General features: G+C 50.9%; 1 protein-coding gene across 2 annotated transcripts in view; it reads left to right on the top strand.

Annotated features, from left to right (window-relative positions):
- STX2 (syntaxin 2) overlaps positions 1 to 22,573 on the top strand; it is a 204,110-nt gene that overhangs the window by 100,355 nt on the left and 81,182 nt on the right. Inside the window, exon 10 of one of the 2 annotated variants that reach the window (XR_012376980.1) lies at positions 21,273 to 21,407. The gene's annotated coding sequence lies outside the window, so the exon portion shown is untranslated. Of the gene's footprint in view, positions 1 to 21,272; positions 21,408 to 22,573 lie in introns of those variants that run through there. The other variant, XR_012376982.1, reaches the window with a different exon arrangement.

The following is a 22,573-nucleotide window of genomic DNA, read 5'->3' as shown; positions in this document are numbered from 1 at the left end:
GGTCACAAAATGGCTGTGGTAGCTCCAGCCACCACATCTGTGCTCATGGTGGGGAAAAATGGCACCAGCCCCAACTAGCTCTCCTGTCAGGACAGTAGGGGCCGTCATAAAAGCTCCCTCATGAGCCAGTGGGCACATCCATGTTGCCTGGCAGGCACAGCTGCAAGGGAGGTTGGATAGGCTCGTATTTATCCTTCCTAGCCTCTCTGGGGGAGGCAGGTGTGGAAGAAAGGCCCCCAGGGGGTCAGGCCAGCTGGCTTTCGGGGGCTGGCCACCTGTGACATTGAGCTGAGCCGGTAATGACGAGAAAGCACTGGCCATCTGAAACCCCGGGGACGGTATATGGGGTGGAGGGGACCGTGCTTGCAGAGGCCTGGCGACTCGTCCGGAAGAGGGGCGAGCGCTGGGTCCTGGCAGACGGCGCTCACGCGGCCGGGAGGGTCTGCTTCTGCGAGCATGGCAGGGGGCGTCCTAGCTTCCCCGTGGCTTCTTTTACCAGTGTCCACAGCCCGGGTGGTCAGCCGTCCGCGGCCCGAGATCGAGGTCCGATCCCAAGGCTCTTGGGAGGCTGTTCCTGCCGCTTCCACTCCTGGACTTGGGTCCATGTCCCTGCAACCACCTCCTCCCCTCTCCTGTCTGTGTGTCTGTCCCCCCCTCCCCGTGTGTCTCTTATAGGGACCCAAGTCATTAGACATAGGGCACACCTGCGTGCTTGGAGGTGATCTCATCTCAAGGACCTTCGCTGAGTGTCCTCCAAGACCCTTTTCCCAAATAACATGATGTTCACAGTTATTCCACGGATTAGGGTGTGGATACGTCTTTTTGAGGGCCAGCTCTGACCCCCGACGGACCCCGAGAGCAGGTATTTGAAGGGATGCTTGCTATTTCTCGGACGGCTGGACGGCTGATACGGTCCACGTGTGCTCTGCTCACAGCGAGGCGTCTTGTGACCCTTTGGGAGGTTACTCTGACCACACGGCGGTGGGGACACTCTGCTAGTATTCGCGGAATGTCTTCCCTTGGATCTCATCCTTTTATGTCCAACCATGTGCTCTGGTTTTGAAACTAACTTTTAACCTGTCTACGGAGCACTTGCTGTGTGTGAGTTCTGTAGTGAACACGCCGCACCAGCCCAAACCCTGTGCTTCCCACTTGCTGTGCAGCTTCTCAGCTCCGTGCCTTGGTCTGGGCTGTTCCCCACGTGGAATGCTGTTCCGTGTTCTTGTGGTCGACTCACGTGGTGCCATGCTCTCAGACTGGCCACCATGCAGAAGGGCCACAGAGCCGGTCTCGGGTGTGTGCGCTCTTGGGCGGCGCTGTGTGGGTTCACGTGCCCTGTGTCCCTCTGAGACACAGTTCCTTACCTGGGAGGTCAGGTGCCGGGGCCCACGTAGCCGCAGGCTGTTTGTGGGAGGGTGACTATGGAGGCAGGCCTCCCATGGCACCTGCTGTGCCGGAAGCTTCGCATGGTCGCTGCGGCGGTCACCACCCCCTCGCACTCAGGGCATGGCTGGATAGCTGCAGGGCCCCTCCTGTGGAGGACTGGGCGTTAGGTCACAGGTCACACAGCCCCCAGGGCCCTCGCCTCCTCGGGGTTCGGCGGGTGTCTCGTGGATGAGACCTCAGCCCGCTGAGCACGCGGTTCTTCCAGCAGGACCAGGGCCCTAGTGAGCTGCTCGCTAGCCACCGTGGGCGGCCAGGACGCTCCTATGGCTCGGGAGATCCCGAGCATCCAGGGGCTCCCTTCCAGAACGGGGGGCCACCGCCAGCCTGTTGCTTTGTGGTAAGCCACCCGTGGCTTCCCACCTGCTACCCCACAGAGTGGTCCTGCCCCATGCTGGCCCCAGGGGGCTGGCCGCCTGGACTCACACAGCCGGGTGCCGGGGCTGGGAGGGCCGCCCCTCCCCCCTCCCTCCTCCTGCCCTCCCCTCTGTCCCTCCCCTTCCCCCCACATCGGTCTCCCTCTCCCGCTGCTGCCCTGCCTTCTTCGGGGCATGGTGATTCCTCTACCTCTTCCCTCTTCCGCGTCGGGGTGGGCTTCCCGATGCTGCTGGCCCAGGGAGACCCCCCCCCACCTTTGGATTCCTGTGTCCTGCCCACAACTCTGTAAACAATTTCTCCACCCAGCTCTTTTCAAATTACCCAGTTTAAGTGAGCCATCTGCTTCCAGCCAGGATTGGATACAGTCTGTCACGTCCCTTTTGTCCCTAAAAGACGGGACATCGCCTCCCCCCCCCCTCCTCCTACCTCCTGCCCTCCCCTCCCTCCCGCCCTTCGTTTGATAAACATTATGTGTGCCAGGCTCTGTACCAGGTCGCCTCTTTCTTGCAGAGCTCAGGCTGAACCCGAGTGGGCAGCAGTGAAATAGGGGCGGATTGATGGGATGTGATCAATATTCTGGGAGCTTAGACCAAAACTGTTCTTACAGAAATGGTCCTGCCTTTCTATCTATCTATTCATAAGTAGGCTCCATGCTGGGCGTGGAGGCCAACGTGGTGCTGGAACTCACGACCCTAAGATCGAATGGTGCTGCCTTTGAAAGTAACTTTGGAAACATTAGGGTAAAGAAAGAGCACCCTGCTTGGTGCCCAGGAGCGCTGTGTGGCGGGTGGGGGAGGGCCCGAGTGAGAGCTGCCGGGGACGTGGGCACGGGCGAGCCCCATTTCACAACCTCTTGTCCAGATGGCTCTGCCCTCATGTTCCCGCTTCTGTGTTTGTTTTAAAACCTTTAGTGTGGACTTTAGAAGGAAGGGGGCATTTGGGTGAAACCCGCAGAAAAGCAGCAAGAACAGATTCCATGGATCCTGGTGGGGGCGGCCGCCGCTTGCACGCCATCCCGATGCTGTACCCGTGTCCCCGTCTCTGGGACGCTGGGGAGGTTGCTGCGGATAGCCCTCTTTCAAAACCACGGGGACCGCAAGGCCGAAAATCTAGCACTGATACAATACTACGGTTTAATCAATCTAGGCCAACATTCACCTTGTTTCCCTTGTCCTGTAAGATCCTTTAGAGCTGCTGCTTTTTCTTTGCTCTCCCACCAGGACCCAACCCAGGGTCATGGAGTGGCACTGACTTGGGATGCTCCCAAATCTCCCTGAATCTCCTGGGAGCAGTTTCTCAGCCTTTCTGTCTCTTTGCTCACTAGACCATCTTTGAGGGACACGGGCCAGCGATGTCACAGAGCGCTTCCCCACGTGGAGTTTGGGGCCCCCTGTCATTGCACTCAGGTTTTGTGTTTTGGCAGGAGCACCGTTCAGGAGATGCTCCCTCCTTCTGGCGTGCGTGGGTGCTAACCCCTGCCATGGCTTTGGGCCATTTTGGAGGATGAGCACTTGGGTTGCTGGGCTGAGGGGCCAGCCACCAAGATCCTTTGCTGTAAAATTACCGCGGTCCCCTTTGTGGTCGGCAGGTAGTTTGTGCGGAGGTACGGTGAGACCAGGTAACGCGAAATCCGTTTTTCATCAAACGTGCCCCACATCAGCATCCATGGCTGTTACCCAGATCGATGACTCTTACTTAGGACACTTCCAATATGGCGGTTTTGTGTGATTCCTTCCATAGTTATTTGTTGGCTTTCCTCTGTAAGGAAAAGCTTTCCTTGGGATGCCTGGGTGGCTCAGTCGGTGAAGTGTCCGCCTTCGGCTCAGGTCATGACCCCGGGCCCGTGTTGGGCTCCCTGCTGAGCGGGGAGTTTGCTTCTCCCTCTCCCTCTGCTGCTTCCCCTGCTTCTGCTCTTTCTCTTTCTCTGACAAATAAATAAATAAAATCTTAAAAAAAAATAAATAAGGAAAAGCTTTCCTCTTTCTCCCCATTTATATATTTTTATTTATTTATGTTTTTTGTTTATATATTTATTTATTTATGGATTAATGGATCATTGCTTTGTTCACTGGTTAGACTTATTATCATCATGTATGTTAATGTGCAGAGGAAGGGGCCAGGGGAGCTCCCTCCAGGCCCCTGCGGTCTGTGTGGCCCTCATTTCTGAGTTCTGGCGTAATACGATGCTCCCGGCTCATCAGCTCATCGGGCACTTGCCCCGCTCCAGTCCCAGAACTAGCCCACTTTTCCAAGGACCCTGGTCTCTTTTGGCGGAGAATGGTATTTAGCAACCAAGATCTGGGTGCTGGGTGTGAGCATGGCAGCTGGGGCAACCCTGCTTCCGGCATCCCAGCAGACAGAGCTGGGCCGAGAGTGTGCGTCCAGGGCCGCGGTGCTCCCGTCTGGTGCCAGGCTGCTTCCAAGCCCAGTGGCCGCTAGCCCGTGGCAGGAATGGAATGTCCCAAGGAGGAAAGCTGGCCTCTCCCTGCGCCAAGCCTCCCTGGGAACGGAACTGGCTTATTTCTCTCTTGCACGGCTGTCCCAGCCTGTCTCCCGCCGTACTCCGGCCGACCCTAAGCTGCAGTTACACCTCTCTCCTATAAATATTTAAATGGCGGTTCAGCTTTCAGACAAAGCACATCCGTGGTAAAGATCAAGCTTTTTGACCTTTTGTCAATTTACTCAGTGAAGTATAATCCTCCTGGTCTGTTTTTTCCAAAATGTTGTCGACTCCCTTTTTCATAGTTGAAATGGCCGCATTTTCTCCAAATGCAGAATAGAGAAGATGCAAGAGTTTTTGTGTGTCTCATAAATATATAAATGCAAACAAGAAAATTCCCTTTCCTGCTGCAGAAGCCAGGCTCGGGGACGGTGGGTGTGGCATTTCAGAATCAGAGGAATCTGGCTAGCACCTGGTGCGGCCACAGAAGGTGGTTGTGGAATTGGTGGAAGTGGGGCTGGGCGCGGCAGGGGGGGGTACACAAGCCTGTGCCGAGCTGGGTCTCCCTGGGCCCAGGCTGGCCTCACCCTGTTGCAAGCCCATCCCGTGAGCTAGCTGTTAGTTAGTGTGGTCTTTTCAAGTGCTCCGTGGGGCGGGAGGCGAGGACAGGGAAATAAATCAGGCACCTTGCATTTCAGCCTCACATGGCAAAGCTCTCTGCTCCTAAATATGTCCACATTTGAAATGTGGTCTGGCTCCTGTCCAGCTATTCATTCTCTGATTTTGAATATTCTCAGCATGGGCATATTTTAAAGCAAGTTAAAATATACACTGAAAGGGAAATTTAAAAAGAAACACATTGGTAGCTCCTTCAAAGGAGCATCAGAGATTGGAGATCACAGACTTTGTCGAAGACAGTGAGAGAGGCCCGGTGCACCCATGCCCTCTCCTGTGGGCTCCTTCTTCTCTGTCCCTGGGAGTGGTCACAGGTCGATGTGGGGGATTTTTCTGAGGCCTGGGGCCTGGTTTGGGTGGGGTGCCTGCAGGGCTTGTCACACACCCCGGCCCCAGATGGTCTTTAATAGGGAGAGACTCAGCTCAGGGCCATTCCCAGAGGACGGCCGTGTGGCCCGCGCCCTGTGGCCACCATCACACCGGTGGCCTGTCCTGTGCTTTGCTCGAGCAATGCCTTCATTTAGTCCTGCCTTTCTGAGCGCCCGGGATACCCTCGGGCCGCCGGCCTGGCGCACCCCTCCCCACCCACGCAGAGTGACATGGAAAGGCACCCATCTTTGTGGACGCACAATGATCCCCTCCAAAAAGCCCACTGAACCACCTCCCTCCGGAGGCCAAGACCCTCTTGGGGAAACCCGGAGCTGGAGCCGCAGGCCCGGCCTGGGGGGAGGCTCGTCTCTGCTCTCAGACACAGCCCGGGTCCCCCTGAGCCTTCCCGACCTGAGCTTAGCATCCTTCCTGTGACATTTACGAAGCGGGTGGTTTCGTTTTTTTTTTTTGTTTTGTTTTGTTTTTCAAACAAGACTGTATAAATTTTTGTTCAAGAAAACACTGCTTGCAATCCCTTTGATATTTTCCCACAAGGTCAGGAGGCTCATTGATTCATGGCATTTTCCTTTCAGGGCACAGGCCTAAATGATAAATTACAGGAGGAGTTGTTTCTTTGGGAGGGGACTCTCCTTGCCACCCCTCTGCCCCCAGAAAGCCATGATAGGTTAGGAGGGCCATTGCCTCCTCAGCCCCTGGGCTGGAGAAAAGGGGTCCTCACGCAATGGGGTGAACTCTGTGCTCTCCTGGGCAAAGGTGGCCACCAGCACTTGTGTTTGAGAGAGTGATGCTCCCCTTTGGACTTCACACGTCACACGCCAGGCCTGGGGGGCAGGCTGTGGGCACACGGGCCTGTGTGTGCAGGTTCGAGGCCCCCGCCCGGGTGGGTCTCTGTGGGAGGCGAGCCCACAGATAAAGGAGATGAGGCGCTCGGATGCTCACACTTATTGGAAGCCTGCGTCCGGGAGGCGAGGCCCAGACGCGGCGTTCCAGGCAGCTCTGGGTTGCACACTGCTGCAGGAGGCTCCCGTGTTCCCCGGGGCTGGGGGCGGGGGGTGACTAAGAAGGGAATCGCACCTGTCGGGGCAGCGGGTGCCAGACAGCCCCCAGAGCACAGTGCCCGCCGAGCACGCCCCAGGACAGCTTGCCAGGAAATGCCCCTCGCTTTGGTGCCGAAGGAGCAGACGCAGTTTTCTGCCTCCCCTGCCCCCCCCCCCGCCGGCCCCCAGCGGGTCTCCCCAAGCCGCGATCACACCATCTAGGGTTTGCCCACATGTGCCGGCGTGTCTTCACGTTTCTTCAGCTATGATTCCACACTCTGTGCAGCCCATCTCCCCACACAGCTTTGGAATGTCTCACTCGACTGTGGGTTTTCCCGAGCCCGTGGGCAGAAGCAGTGGGTGGTGGGCTTGTGCACCTGCTCCCACGACCCTGTTCCCCTTCTGGGGAGGCAGCTGGGCCTCAGACCCTCCCTGTCAAGGTGGTTGTCTTGGTCATGCGGCTCCGGACGGGAGGACCATCCACTCTCCTGAGGGTCCCCGGATGGGAGGGACTCCCTGCGCTAAACTGGGCGAGCCCAGGACAAGGCAGGAGGGTGTCCACGACTGGGGGCCCCCTTGGCACCCACACTATCTCCCTGGGGATGGAAGAGCCCGCTGTTCACCCGAGGTGTTTTCTCTGGCAGCATGAAGTACAGTGGGAAGCTGCTTCTGAGCTAGGAGCACATTTCCCGGCAGCCCAGATCCGGGCTGGCTGCAGGAGGAGGGAGGGGATGGGTGCACCTCGGTGCCCAGGAGATGGGGATGCTGGGGCCTGTGGGGTCCTGGGGGATGGGGAGCCGCAGACGGCAGGGGCCTGGGCGTCTGGGTTGGGGGGAATCGGCCACCAACGGGGACCACCTGCATCCATGGATTTTGTAAGAAATGAACGTACATTGTATCAAACCCCACATTCAGTGCCTGACATGACACAGAAGCGGGTGGGTTGCTGACTAACACACTTAGCACTATTCTGTCTTCTTGGACTTCCTTGTCCATCCGCTCCCACCCCCCAACTCCTCCACCTTACCGCTGTTGTGTAGGCGGGAAACCAGGAGGCCCGGGAGTGGGGCCTCCAAGCGCACGTGCATTGAGAGCCACGGGACCCACACGGCTGTGCATCAGCATTAAAGCTGGTGCGTAGGGTCCTTGCCATTCCACGGTTTTTGCAGCAAAAATTACCTGCATGTTCTGTGTCTTTTTATAATTACAGTAATTTCAGGTTGTTTTTACTTGATTAGTAGAGTAACATATATTCATTGTAGAAATTTTCTTCAAATTGTAGAAAATAATTCAGAAGAAATTTGAATCACCTGTAGAGACATCCCACCGAAATCATGGCGGGTACCATTCGATGTTTACAGCTTGAATGTGATTTTGCTAAGATATTTGGGAAATACCATCTGAAGGTCAAGTGTGTTTTGAAGGGATACCATGGCGCGTCTGTTTTCTTGTAAACGATGACTGTCTGTTATTTTGCCATTCTAAAAGATAATGCCGATGCCATCGTATCCCTTATTATCCTTCAGGATCGACTTCTAGAAGTGGATTTCTGCGTCGAACATCATTGTTGAGGCGCTGGTGACAAATGGGGCCAGGTCGCCCCGCACAGAGCCACACCATTCTCTCTCCCGTTAGCAGAGGGCATAGAAGTGGTCCAAGAAGGTGCTTTCTTCCTTCTCTCAAGAGCCCCGAGGACGCTTGTTTCGTTTTTTATTTATTATAAAAAAGTCAGCAGAGGAAGATGCGTTGGGATTAAGGAGACACTAACCAGTGTTGTGTGCACCCCGTGATCACCCGTGTTGGGACGTGGGTGTGCCCTTCTGTCCAGAGTACAGGGCACGAAGTGTGTCTGTGAGCTCTGACTCACGCCGGAAGGAGCCTCAAGGACGGGGTGGGAACAAAGTCATTAAGAGCAGCCCGAATACAAATTAATCGCCTCTGCCATGTGGACGGGCTTCGGCGTTCACAGATCCCGATGCCTGGAAGGAGCACGAAGCGTCGTTCACTGGGGGTTTGTTTTTCTTTAAAAGCTTGGGAGAACAAGCAAAGCTCTTAAGTGATTGAGTCATTAGAAAGGGCTTTAATGAATCCGTTCAGTTAGGCGAGGGAGGACCAAAATGGAAAAGCTTGGTTTTAGATTTCTGTTGGTTGGGAATCTTTCCTTTAAGAGAAAAATGCATTGCAACGTGGGTTAAACATTAAGAGGGAGTGGATGGGCTCAGATAACTTGCTGGCCCAGCTCAGGAAAGCGTCAGGCATGGTTTGACCCAGAGACTCAATGTCACGAACCAGGACTTGGTTTCTTTTCAGCCTCACCTGTGCTGCTTTGGAGTTGAAGCTGGCTTCCCTTGTCGTGATCAAGTGGCTTCTGACAGCACCAGGCCATGCGCCTGCTCCCTTCATTCCTGTCGGAAAGACCGTGACTTTCTGCAGTCTTACAGACCGCTCTGGACTAGTGTAGGTTTCAGGCTCACCCCTGTCGTTGCTCTGGTCCAGGGGATGGAGTGTGTTGACTGGTTTCTAAGCCCATCCAGACTGTTGTAATGGAATCGCACGGACCGAGACTTACGGGACAACAGACATTCGTGTAGCGCGGGCCGGGGTCTGGAAGCCAAGGGGGGTTGCGGGTATGGGCAGGTTCTGCTGAGACCCTTTCCTGTGTTGCAGCCGGCTGATCTCCCTCTGGGTCTTCACGTGGTGGGAGGACCAGGGAGCTGTCTGGGACATCTTTTTTTGGGGGGGCGTCTTTTATAAAAGCACAATCCCATTCATGGAGGCCCCACCCTCATGTCCGTCACCTCCCAAAGGCCTCGGCTCCTGACACCACCACGTTGGGGGTTAGGACTTCAACACATGGATTTTGGAGGGATGCGACATTGGATCCACAACACCTCACCAAGCGGTGCTGGAGGGGAGGGAACAGTGAGCTCGGCGGCATGGAGCCAGTGACTGGGATGTGCGTGCTGTAGGATCTCTAATGCTTGCGTATTTTCTTGTCCACGTAACAGAAGTGGGTTTGCGAGGGTGCTGTGCTTGCTGGTGAACTAGCTAGCATGCAGTCTTTGCCTAATTCCATGGGGTAAATACTCCCATCAGGGCAGATTTCAGGCCCCCTTGGGTCCAGCGACGGGCTCTCCGCATTCCTGCGTGTTTCACAACCGAGGTTGTGCAGGCTGGCTCCAGCACACTCCGAGGAGCATCTTCGTGGCACGGACTGGTGGTAGCTCACTAACCTGCAATCCCACTGAGCTCCAGCTCCCAGCCGTCAGTCCAGATGTGAAGGGAGCGTCCCCCAGCTGCGGTGGGAGCTTTCCTTGCGAGAGGGTTATTCCAGGATGAGCGGAAGCAGGGCAGGGATCGAGGTCGCACACACTTCACTGTCCGGGGCTGTCCATGTGCCGGCCACGCGGGCCCTGGAGTCCCTTCCGTGAGTCCTGTGCACCACATGCCGTGGCTGCGTGTGGATGAGGGTGTGGTGCCTTGCACAGATTGACCTGTGCTTGGTGTTCGGGCTCCTGGGAACAACGATACTCTTCGTCTTCCCACACCCCAGGTACCTAAGATTCTTTTTACGGGCTCATCTTCCTGGACGGGTTAATGAATAAGGCCCTGGTGGAGTCTGGGTCTCCATGCCGTTGTGTTTTAAATGCAGCCTGCGTCTCAGGGCTGGGTTTTGCTGCTCTCTTAGTCAAGCTTTCACGTCTGCCCAGATGGATTAAAGGCTGACAACTGGGAAAGCTGATTTATCTCTGCTGCACTGGGGGGACAGGGCATCTTCTTACCACTTCCTTGGGCTCTCCAAGGATTTGCTTGAGCAAATCAGAGACCTCTCTACCTCTCTACTTCCTTCCCTTTGTCTCAAAGGAGGAGGCAGCAGTCTAGCTTCTCTGGCAGTGAGAGGCAGACTCTTTTAGTGAGAGATCCTGCCTCAGGACCTTTGCATGTGCTGTGCCCTCTGCTGAGACTCTCTGTTGCTCTGTTGCTCTCTCTTTCTCCCTGTCTCAGCACGCCAACCGTTCCCCCTGTTTGTGTGTTTTCTCTCTCTGTCAAATAAATAAATGAAATATTTAAAACAAAGAAACAAACAAAAGAACACTGAACATGGGCTCTACTGTCTTAAGAAAATTTCAAGCTCACGGTACAGGCTTGCTCACCAGGGGCACGGTGTGGTACAGCAGACCCCTGACTCAATCATCCTGCACGGCTGACATGGAATAGAGTCCAGAATAAAGCCACGCACATACGGCCGGCTGGTCTTCGACCAGAAGGCCAGGGCCACGCGACGGGGGAAGGGCAGCCCTGCCACAGATGTGGGGAAAACCGCATCCCACATGCACAAGAATGCAGCTGGATCCTAAACTTACAGCAGGCACCAAGACCAACTTACAATGGATGGAAGACTTCAATGTAAGGCCGTGAGCTGGAGAAGACAGGGACAGTGATGGCCATCAGCCTCTACTGCCCTGTCTCGGTGCCCCAAGCCCTTGTACCAAAGCCACGATGGTCTGGGCCCCGAGGCCGGGGCTGTGGAGTGGGGTGGTTAGACATGGCATTGACTGTGGGCTCTGCTCTGTTCAAGAGCCTTGTTGTGAGGGCAGGAACAAAGGAGGGAGTGGGGGCCGGCCAAGGCATGGCCTGAGGGCAGTGTCCCCACGTAATGCTGGCTGCCGGCACATGGTCGGCCGCGGCTGGAGGGCCCCGAGGCAGGGGCAGCCCCACTGAGCAACCTTCGCCGTGTGGACCCTGGAGCCATCACGGGGAGTGCGTGTTCTCACGCGTGACTCGTCTTCCAGTGCTCCCCCAGTGAGGTCACCCGCTTTGTTCCCCATGACTCCAGGACCAACAGAGCCCCAGTGTGCTTTTCTGCTTTCTGCTCCAGTTAATTCCCAGGCCCTAATGAGCCCCTCCCAGCCCACGAAGCTGATTAAGGGAAAGGGCTGGCTGCGACAATTATGATGCGGGAGGAAGGGGCGCAGCTGGAGCCGGAGTCCAAACACAAGGTGGCGGGAGGTCAGGCTTCACGTCGAGCAAGTCATCCGTCAGGAGGGAGCCTTCTCCAGCACTGGGAGGCCTGTCTCCAAGGCGCTGGTCGGGTGGCGTGATCTGGCTAATTATTTAGCTTTCTCTCTTGGAGACGGCAAACAACAGAATGGGAATGAGGACTGTTGGACGCTCCCGTGATCTTGTAATGATGATGTGGCATCTTTAAGTGGCTCGGAACAAACCATTAGGGAAACGCTGTAGTTGGATAAAACAGTGGGTCTTTCCCCGTTCGCAGAAATGGGTCTGAGACCCGGGGAAGGCTGCCATGGTGACTTTATTTGGCCTCACGTAGGCGTCTCCCCATCTCTGCTTCATGTCATTCCTGGTCGTTGGCTAGTATTGAAGTTTTCAAGGTAATGTTTCCAAAGGCCCATGTTAGATATTTCTTGAATATCAGAAAAGAAAATTTTTTTTTCCTTTGGAAACACTGGCAGTGGGGAGTAATACCCTTTTCCTCGGTCTCTGCTGACCCGCCGGCGTCTGGGGCCGCTCATTACTGGGTGGTGGTGAGGCCCGAGCCCAGACCCCTCGCCTCCCAGGTGAATGACTCCTCCACGCTCCGTGTCCTCCTGTGCCCTGTGCGCAGGCACCTGCTGCACGAGTTCCTGCGGAATCAAGCAGACGCTCTATGTAACATGCTGGGAACAGGTCTTGGTCCAAAACGGGTGCCCAAATGTGAGCTGCTGGTTTTAACACTAATAATGAACAGCTAACATTAAGAGAGAAAATCGATTTCCTGAAATTATTTTATTTTAGAAAGTAACACCGTACTTTAACTTGAGTTTGGAAATGAAGACGACATTAGGCTGAGGGAAGGCTTCATCGTGATGGAGGCTTCCACATGTGGCTGTCCAAGGGCCTCCAGTGAGAGCAAAATCAATTTTCATGGGAGATGATTATGCCGATGAAATTGCTTGTGAGCAGTAAACGTGTTTAATTAAATGCAAGGCGTTGCTCCTGGGCCCCGAGCACAGGTACACAGTGTCCCTGGGGGTGGCCCTGCCCTCTTGCTCTCAGCATCTTTTCCTCTGGGTGACGGTGAGGTTTTCCCAACAGCTGGTTCCTTCCCCCTCATCCCACGTGGCCGAGTTGATTAGGATCAGTGAGAAACCAGGAGAAAACCCGCAGGACTGTGGACAGCCCGCGGGCGCCTCATGCCATCCGGACAAATGGCACGCGGCTCAAGGTTCATCATTCAGACCAACAAGGACAGAGGCCATAGCAGGGGGGCACGCACACCCTGGGCGGAGACGCCGGACGCGGAGGCCCCCTTGTACCCGGCTGATTTATGGAGCCATCCAAGTGTCTTTGGCTCTCTACAATTATTTTATTGACTTGCGTCTCTGGAGAATGTAGCAGCCTGACTACTTTTCCTGGGGGAGATTTTTATCTAGGCTTTCAATTTTCACTTGATAATGTTCTGACTGTCATTCAGGGCCAAGCGGAAACACAAGAAAATGAAATCTTTTATTGCACCACTAGTTACGAAGCCCTGTCTGAGAGCCAGGCGCCACTCCAAGGGCCACAGGTGTAGCGGTGGGCACAGCCGTCCCAAACTGTTGCCCCCAGACAGCAGGCGTCCCACTCGGCATGTCCGGATGAGCCCAACGCGGTAAAGAGGAAGAAATCCACGGACCCTGGCTGGTGTAGACGCTTGTTGTCTACACAAGAACAGCAGTTAAGGCGGTGGGGTGCTTTTTGGGTCAGTTTTGAAAAAAAATTAATAAATGTTTTCAAAAAGATGAGTTTTCAGTTTATGGAAAGGTTGATCAGAAAGTGAGGTCCCCGTGGACCCCCGACCCTCCAGCCCAGAATCTTCCCATGGCTCACAGCGGGTGTGGGTGGGGTGCATTTGCTACAATTGATGAGCCAATATTGATACATTGTTACTAACCAGAGGCCATGGTTTACCTTAGGGCTCACTCCACGTTGTCCATTCTGCAGGTTCAGACAAATGTATGATGACACAGATCCTCCATTATAGGATCAACAACGTAGCTTCGCTGCCCCCAAATCCTTGGTGTTCAACCCTCGCTCCTCTCCCCCCAGCAAATAATTATCCTTCACTGTCTTTACTCTGTCCATAGTTGTGCCTTTTCCAGAACGTCCTAGAGTTGGAATCATATTTAGTATTTAGCCTCTTCAGATTGGCTTCTTTCACTTAGTGACGTGTATTTAGGGTTTCAGGGCTCGACGGGTCCTCTCACCTTGGTGCTGAGTAACATTCCACTGTCTGCCAGACCGCAGGTTGTTCATCTGTCCACCTGCTGGAAGACACCTTGGTTGCTTGTGAAGATTCTTTCCAGGAGATTCCCAACCGGTGGGATATTCCAAAATGGGCAGCTTTAACATGTATTGATCCAGGGAGACCCTGGAGAAATCAGGAGGGTGAGACATTGATATGTCTGTGCTTTTGGACATGAAGTGAATAGCTCACAAGTTATTCCAAGTTATTCACCAAATGCCATCTTGTAGTGAATAGATGCTGGTTATGTCATTATACTAAGGAAAGCGGGGGGGGAGGGTAAATTCCAGGGGTCGTTGTAATCTGTGGTCATTTTGCTTTTACTGCAAAACCCGACTTCCTCAACCCATCTATCCAGTGCTAGCACATTCACCAAGTTCACCAAATAATCAAAACACCTTAAGAAAATATGAATGGGCAAAGTCAGAAGAGCTCATGTGATACAGGGCACTGGTAACTTTCTTTCTCCCCATTCTCATGAACTGTGTGTGGACAGACCCTCGTCTAGAAGTGAGGAGTTTGCTGGATAAACAGTGACTAGGAGAACAGACACAGATCACTGCAGAAGATTTACTCCAAGCTGCCAAAGCCCCAGCTCATTCTGTTATTTCTTAGGAATGGTTCTGATCAAGTGTTAGAAATAATTTCTCCCAGCAAATAGTGCCAAGAATACTTTGACGAATCTTCCACCTTCATTAATTTCAGGATTCCATATATGTGCCCTGAAACTTCTGTTGTTATGTTACTCGTATTACATGATCCCAGAGTCGGGTTTATATTACACTACCTTCACTTTAGTGGGACTGCTTCTTGAATTCACTAATTTTACAATTAATCACACCAAAATATTGTGGTTTCTCCAGCGTAATATGCTATTTTATCCATTCATTCTTTGATTCAACAAATGTTTATGGAGCATTTTACTCTGTGTCTGGGGGTGTGCTGGGCCGCAAAATGAGATCGTGGGAGCCCTGCTCTCAGAGAACTCGCTTTCTAATGGGGCACTGACGGTAAACACTGCAAAGTGGGGAGGGTGGGGGCGGACGCCGTGTGCATCACCTGGACGGTTGGGCACAGCCTCCTCCTTGGGGTGGTGTCTGTGTCAGACCTGATGACAGGAAGGGGGAGCAGTGTGGGCAAAATGCAAAGATTCATTCAGCAGAACGTGTCCGTGCAGAACTCCAGGGGCCGTGTAGTGTGGATGTCTTATTTCACCACTACAAACATTGTCCTATTTTCTATTTCTGGCTCCACCAGTCTGGGTCCCAGAGGGAGGACAGTGTGATCAGAGCACCAGCTGGTGCCCCACGGACACCGAGTATGTGTGGGAAATAAACCTCCATCATTTCAGGCTGTGGGTATTTGAGGGTTGTTTGTTACTACAGAGTAGCCTCGCCCATCCTGACTGGTGCATATTCCAAAGCCCATTGGCAGCAAAGGCTTCATTCATTTGTATTTCTGCAAACGTCTGAGTAGCTGCTTTGGTTTGACACCATGCAGGGGGCTTAGAACGCAACCCAGAATGTAAGGGGCGTGGTCCCTGCCCTCTCAGAGCTGGCGGTCTGCTGGGGGGGACCGTGGTAAGTCGAGGCACTGGCCTGCCTGAACTGTGGTTCCGGAGCAGCCGTGCGGGGGGTGGAGGGAAAGTGGACTGTTGGCCAACTGAGGGGTGCGGTTTCTCTGGGCTGCTAAGGCCTGAGAATAAGGACGGAGTCCAAGCCGTGTGGGTGAGGGAGTGGAGAGAGGAAGGGGCTTGTCGCAGGGGCCTGGGGATGGGGAGGAGAAGGTGTGGATGCTTAGTAGAGAGACTTCCTGGGGCCGAAACAAGGACGGCAGATGAAACGCAGTTCTTACAATCTTGAGAAACTGTTGCAGGAGGCAGGAGCTCGCGCAGCAAGGAGAACTGGGGGCGGCGCTCTGGGAGCCTGGGCGGCTGGGCCCCCTCCCGACTTGGCTCTTCTTAGCTGTGCGTGTGGGGCTGTTCTTTGGACTCCCTGAGTTCTTAATGCCAGGGTTTCTAGAGACCTCGCTGTTATTGTGATCATGCATAGAAAGCCCCAAACCACAGTCAACCCTGGGGACAGCTGGACGCTTTCCTCTGCCTTCACTGTCCCTTCATTTTTCTTGCTGATTCCCGAGCGTTTCTACCTTCTGTCTCTCCAAATGTACATACTTCTGTCAAGGGAGTGGGGAGCCTATTCTGCAGTCTCCGCTTTTTCTCCCAAGCATACGACCCCACTGGTAACTCCCTCTCTGTCATGCATCTCACGGGGACTGTTTGGTGGGGGGGGACTCAGACATCGAGGCAAAGAAGGCTGTGTCCTATAACACTACCCATTGTCAAAACACAACTTTTACCAGTGGCTCTGAAAGCCGTATTCTTTTCATCTGCGTGACTCATTATGACAGATATGCCCTGTGCCGAACAGTTCCCATTTGGAGATTGAATTGCCATCCTATTCAGCTGACACAAAGCAGTTCCTGGCCGGCTCGGGCAGCCCATGAATAAGTAAATAGTCTTCCAGCTTGATGCCGAGCGCAAGGCTGGGAGGCGGCAGAGAGCCTGGCATGCAGGGGAGAGGAAGCTGGTGCCGTCCAGGGGGCCCCAGCTCCTGCATCTGCCCCGCTAGAGCGTCGACCCCCGGCATCGTGTAAGTACCACCGCTGGGTGTGAGGAAGAGTCTCATGGGTTCACGAGGTACGGCTTAGACCCTGAAGCAGAAAGCCAGCCTCCTGGAGGCACCGGGCTGGAGACGAAGTGCCCTCATGGATTGAGAGATGGAGGGGGGCAGGGTATTTGGCAACCTCGAAGTTGGCCGGAAGTCCTGATCCTAAAGCTGCTGGGTCTTAACTGTGACTTAGATGACTGTGGCATTTCATTCGGAACCTGTCCCCGGGCCAGTTTCAGGTTAGGAAGGATCCTCTGGCCCAGGGGTCAGTTCACTGGGTGAACTAGTAGGATGCTCCCAACACGATGCCTCTCAGCACGGAAGGCAGAGGAGTCTCACCCGCTGCGGGGCTGGGCGTCTCACGGCGTGTCCACGCAACCTCACTCCCGTGGGAAATCTGTTCCCCTTGAACCTGAGTCTGCTTCCGCTTGCTTAGCCATCCCATAACTCACATCAAAAACAGTACATTTTCAAAGTTATGATGTCTCCAGTGGAAATTTTCACTCTTGATTTGTATTTGGTTTTTGGGAAGCATTTTCCAGTTCCCTCAGCCCGGCTAATGAGACCAGGTTTAGCATTGTGAAGCCTTTAGATAATGAATGTAATTAGATAATAAACATAATTGTGGCATTTTCAGTCTATAGACGTCAAATATTCGTTGAAATAATAAATGTGAAAATGTCACAAGCTCACGCTGGTTGTAAGACCAGTGGATTTCTTTTCATCTTTTCTATGTAGGGAGAGCCTTGTAGTGAAGAGTTGGTTGAAGTGAACTGAGTTTATTCCTAACATTAAATAGCAAGAACTGGGTCTTCCCTCGTGGTGGAAGGATTTATTCTGGATCCATGATGAACATGCTCCTTGGGTAGAGGCTGGTGGGCAGTGTTTTATGTTGTTTGGCATTTGAGGAGCCAGCAGTAAACTGTGCATCCATAAATCCTTACTTTTCTGTCTCTATCCGCCCAAACAGCGCCCTTAATTAAAACTTTGTATGAAGTGATAGTCGAGCTCCTCATTCCATTTCACTTCAGAGTTGTTACAGTTGGTTATACGCAATCCCTCAAAGGCATTATCTTGCTGGACCACTTTTGAATTAATAATAATCATACTTCACATGTAACCAGATAGGGCAGTTCTTCATGCTGTATAACCAGGAACACATTCTCCAGTCAGCTGAGATGGAGACACAGTGGGACCACTTAGTCCCTTTGAGGAGGGGGCAGGAGAAGGGCCAGAGAGCAAAGGGTGGAGCGTGGTTGAAGAAGTGGGGTCCCAGAGCCCAGGAACACAAACGGAGAAAAAGAGGTGCATTTATTTATTCCCTTCTGAGAGAACCAAAATTTACTAAATGCAGAGAGGCTAGGGATTATTGTCCTACCTGAAATTTTTTTTCTTTTTTAATAGAATTAGGAAATATTTTCATAACTCACAAGTTATCACACTGTTCCATATCCTTATTATTATTATTTTTTATGTCATCCTCGACTATTTCTCTGAGAGAACACAATTCCTTAGAGGGACAAAACAGGGTGTAGGTTGGTGACTGTAAGGCCTCTGGTGATTTGTATCAAAAGGAGGTAGTTCTTCTGCTGGGCAGGGCTCTCACTGGGCAGCTCTGTACTTGGACTCACTTTCCATTTGGCCCACTTGATTGTACGGCAAGACCTCCCCATGCCTCCCATCGCTTATTGCAGTCATTCCCACAATGTAGTAGGTGGACCAAAAATGTTGCACCAGATGATTTTGGGAAGCATATAGATATTTTATAAAAAGACGTTACTCAATAACTACTTGTTTCATGTAACTTTGAGAAAAGACATAAGCATATCAAGTGAGTTAATATAATAGTGTAAGATTTCCTTTGAAACAAGATTCATACATGAAGACTTGAGTGAGTTCCCAGAGTAGACGTGAGTATGTCTTTTTTTTTTTTTTTTGAGCTCCAACTGCATGTTAAAATTTAAAGTGTATGCACGCAATTTAAAAAGTTAATAATGGCTACAGGTATATAACACCAGCCATTTCCTACCTTGTCAACTTTTCACTGCCCAGTTCCTTCACTCTACTTTTAATACTTCTATTAATTTCTTCTTTAAATTACCTCAACAATCCTAAATAATATGCCTACACTGTTGTTTTTGACTTGTCAATTTTTGTAAGTCAGAAATAGAACTTTCTCTTATGGTAGATAAGTGGTTCTCAAGCAGGGGTAATTTTGCTCCCAGTGGTCATGTCTGAGATATTTTGATTTGTCAGAACTTGGGGATGGGGTTTATGCTACTGGCTTTTGGGTGCTACTATCAGGGATGCTGCTAAACAACCTATAATGCATAAGACAGCTCCCACACTAAAGAATTATCTAGCCCTGGGGCGCCTGTGTGGCTCAGTCATTAAGCATCTGCCTTCGGCTCAGGTCATGATCCCAGGGTCCTGGGATCGAGCGCCGCATCGGGCTCCCTGCTCAGTGGGAAGCCTGCTTCTCCCTCTCCCACTCCCCCTCCTGTGTTCCCTCTCTCACTGTCTCCTCTCTCTGTCAAAAAATAAATAAAATCTTTAAATTAAAAAAAAAGAAATATCTAGCCCCAAATATCTATAGGCTGAGGTTCAGAAGTCCTGTGGTAGATGAAGATTTGATTCTTTTAGACCCCACCCCCAACCTAACACATACAGTTAAATTGCTACTTTAGTTAAGATAGTAATGAGTGTTTGCATTGTTATTATGTATATATTGTTAATTAGAACTAATTAGTGACCATAATTACATTTCTTTCCTTGCATGGCTTTTTACTTTTCCTGGAGTTATTAATTGCCTCATTTTTAATTGTGCCATTTACAATCCACACCATACTGAAAATTCTTTCCCAGTTCTTTGACATATCAAAAACTTTTCTCAAGTCTTCTTTTCACATGATACTTTACTTGTAAAACCCTCTGTCTTCTTGCTCCAAACTGGTACTCAAGATCTGAGGCTCAGCTGTCACCCTGGAGTTTCTCTTTGTCACTGTGTAGTAGGATCTACTGTTTCTGAGATTCTGTGGCTTTTCTTTTAGGTTTCCGCCACTTACTTTACTGCAGCATATCCTACAGTAATTTCCTAAGAAAGAATACACTGGAAGCAAATTTTATGATCCTTTACATGTATGGCAATATCTCTCCTTTGTCCTCCCACTTGATCAACTGCTTTTTGGGTATAGAATCCTAAATTGGAAATAATATTCAAACAGATTTTTAAAGGCATTCTGCTGGCTTCCAAGATTGCTGCTGAGAAATTTGATGCCCTAACCTACTCTTGTTCCTTTTAAAAATTCCATTTTTTTTTTAACTAGAAGTGTTTAAGATCGTCTCTTTATCATTTATCTCCTCAAATTTCATGATGCTCTTTGGTGTGGTTTCTTTTCATCCATTTCGTAGCCCACTCATGAAATCCTTTAATAGAGAAATTTTTCTTATATATTTCCTACAATTTCTGTACATTTTCTCTTTCTGGAAATCTTACTAGTAAAAATTGGACCTGTAGTGAGTAATCTTTGGTTGGTATTTGGTTTTGAAGGGAGGTCTAGACGGCTTGGTGGATGCCAGTGGAGTTTGTTCATGGTGGGTTCACTCCAGGGTAATTGCAGGGAACTGAACATTTTGGGGTTTAAGTTCCTAATGTCATTATATTAATGTCTTTGTTTGTGATTATTATTTTCTACCAAAATGAAATTTCCAGGCTCTTGCCTCATTTGAGAGTCATGGGGGGAAATGCCCAACTACCTACATTATGCATGTGGTCTGGGGAGGGGTCTACACAGGCAGGTACTCATTATGGTGCTTCACTGCTCTGAGCTCCACCCGCTGCTCTGGGTCCTGACTCTCTCATTAACTGCCTCAGGAAATAAGACTTCAATCTCCTGTCTGGACATCCTCCCCTCGTATCTTGTCTGCACATCATTCTAAATCTTATTAAAGTCTAGCTTGAATAAAGTTATACTCGCATGTTCTGGCTTCCCCTGTCAGACTCTGGGTCCTGGAAAGACTCACTCTTATTTATGTTTGGTTCTAACAACTGCCAGGAACTTGGTAGGTACTCAGAAAATGCTTGCTATATTGCAATAAATTGAATTTTGCTCATACAGACTGTTTTCCAGTTCCAAATTTCAGGTTGAAGCCCAAATTGCTTCAAAGTGTTCTTCCCCCACCCACGTAGTTACTCTGGACACGGGACACTTGCAAATTTTTGGATAAAACCTAAGAAAATTCAACTTATCTTATTCTGTGATTCTACAAAGTTTACAAACATCTTATTAAGAAAATAAGAGAGAAGTAAAAGAACTTCTGATACTTTGATTGTTTATGTCAATTGAAGGTCTACTGAAATATAGAAATTTCTAGTTCTTAAATATTTGGTGGTAAGATGGGAATTCCCTGAGAGTTTGCTACAAGCAGCTCATTAGTTTTTATCTTGCTTTTTATTCATTAATTTGACTTATGGTAACACTTCTTGTAATCCATGGAGCATCAGTCATATTTATCTAATTAAGAGTATGTTTAGAGTATGCCTGGATGATTTGTGGTCTCCTTTGTGTCCCTTGTTGCCATCAGCAATGGCATGTCACACTTACACAAGGAGGGATAATTAACCTTACACACAATTTCTCTTGGCACATTCGGGAGCTTGGAATTTTACTCAAAGCATCATGAAAGCTTTGTGGTGTGTATATGTTTTTGCCTTGCTCTACACCAGGAATTTGGTTGAAGGGAAAGAAAAGTGTCAGGCTGGGAAGGCCATGTATTAGGTTTCAGCTCTGTCATTTACTTAGGTCTCTCAGTGCTATGAACTGGAAAGTGATAGCATGTTCCCTGACTTTCTCTGCATCTGAGGCATAGAGGAAGCTGAAAGAGGCAGAAAAGCCAACTTATAAGCCATTCTTTTATGATATAAGAGCATACACTTTTTTTTTTTTTTACAGTTTAGAAATGACTCATCATACCTGAAGCCTGTGAGTTCAGAAGACCCATCTGATAAGACCCAACCTTTGGAAGACCCACTCAGCAACTTCCCACTTTGTGTCCTGAGACTAGGAACCCAGCGGTAGAACTCTGTGGTGAGTTGTCCTTTCTTCCTTCTGAGGTTCTATCCCCCTGTGCTAGTTGGGGTTTGTATCCATCCCTTCTTTGTTTAATGGTCTCTTCAAGACATGTTTATCATTGCCAGCTATGTGTCAGTTAGCTGGGGAGGGCTGAATGATGAATAAAACAACTGTGTGTACTCTTGTGGAGACAGCAGCGTCCTGAGGGAATGGCAGTGCAAAGGTCCAGGGGCAAGAAAGAGCTGAATGCATGAGAAGGGGTTGTCTGGATGCCGATGGGGGAGAGGAGGTCCTTCACAACCTTATAGGCTATGGATAAGAATTTTAAATCTTATGAGCAGAGCAGATTTTAGGTAAGAGAGTGGCATGATCAAATTTGCCTTCTAAATTGATTGCACCAAATTCTGTGTGGGGATGTGGGCAGTATGGTAGCGAGGAGTGCTCGGAGGCCGCCGTGGAGCCTGGATGAGTGGTAGTAGTGCCTTGGACCACGGTGTTAGCGGTGGAGTTGAGGGACACCGGAAAGCTTCTAGATGCATTGGGGCAGGAGGATCTGCCAGTCGTTGTGATGAGCTGGACAGGAAGAGGGGTCAGAAGGGATGACAAGCATGGCTTTCAGATCGTGGGCAGAGAAAACATAGTGAAGGTGGAAGCAGCATTTCCTCAGATGAGAAAGATTGGAAAAGAATCAGGTTTATGGGTAAGATTCAGATTCAGTTTTGCACTGAAGCTCAGTTTGGAGGTTGAGTTACACCTAAACACAGGGGAAAATTAGCAGATGGCCAAGGCCAGTGTTCAGGAGAGAAATCTGGGCTGGCTTGCTCATTCTTTTATTCATTGTTTGGTTTGAGGGTTCTTGGGTGGAGGCATGCTCTAAACACAGAGCAGTGATCACATCGTGTGATCAGGAGATGACTTTAGGGGTAGGAATAGTAGCTGCTTGCTTCTTTCTGCAAAAGCCTTTGATGTGGTAAGTGGCTGCCCAGGCAGTGGTTGCCATGGTTGTTAGTCAAGCATTTTGAGCATGAAGCAGAAGGGGAACAAGCTGAACCTTTAGTGCCTCTGCCTCGGCTTGCTTTTGGAGTTGATCCTGATAAAATAACAGGTCCGAGTCTCATATTCCAATCAACAGGATGGTAGGGGTGGTGGTGATGGTGGACATGGTAAAGATAGGGGTGATG

This window comes from Callorhinus ursinus, unplaced genomic scaffold (assembly GCF_003265705.2).
Source record: "Callorhinus ursinus isolate GAN/ISIS: 27379988/994484 unplaced genomic scaffold, GSC_fseal_2.0 scaffold97, whole genome shotgun sequence".
In the NCBI taxonomy this organism is placed as follows: domain Eukaryota; kingdom Metazoa; phylum Chordata; class Mammalia; order Carnivora; family Otariidae; genus Callorhinus; species Callorhinus ursinus.
The sequence above is the reverse complement of the archived record's forward strand: the minus strand, read 5'-3'. Positions and strand labels throughout refer to the sequence as shown.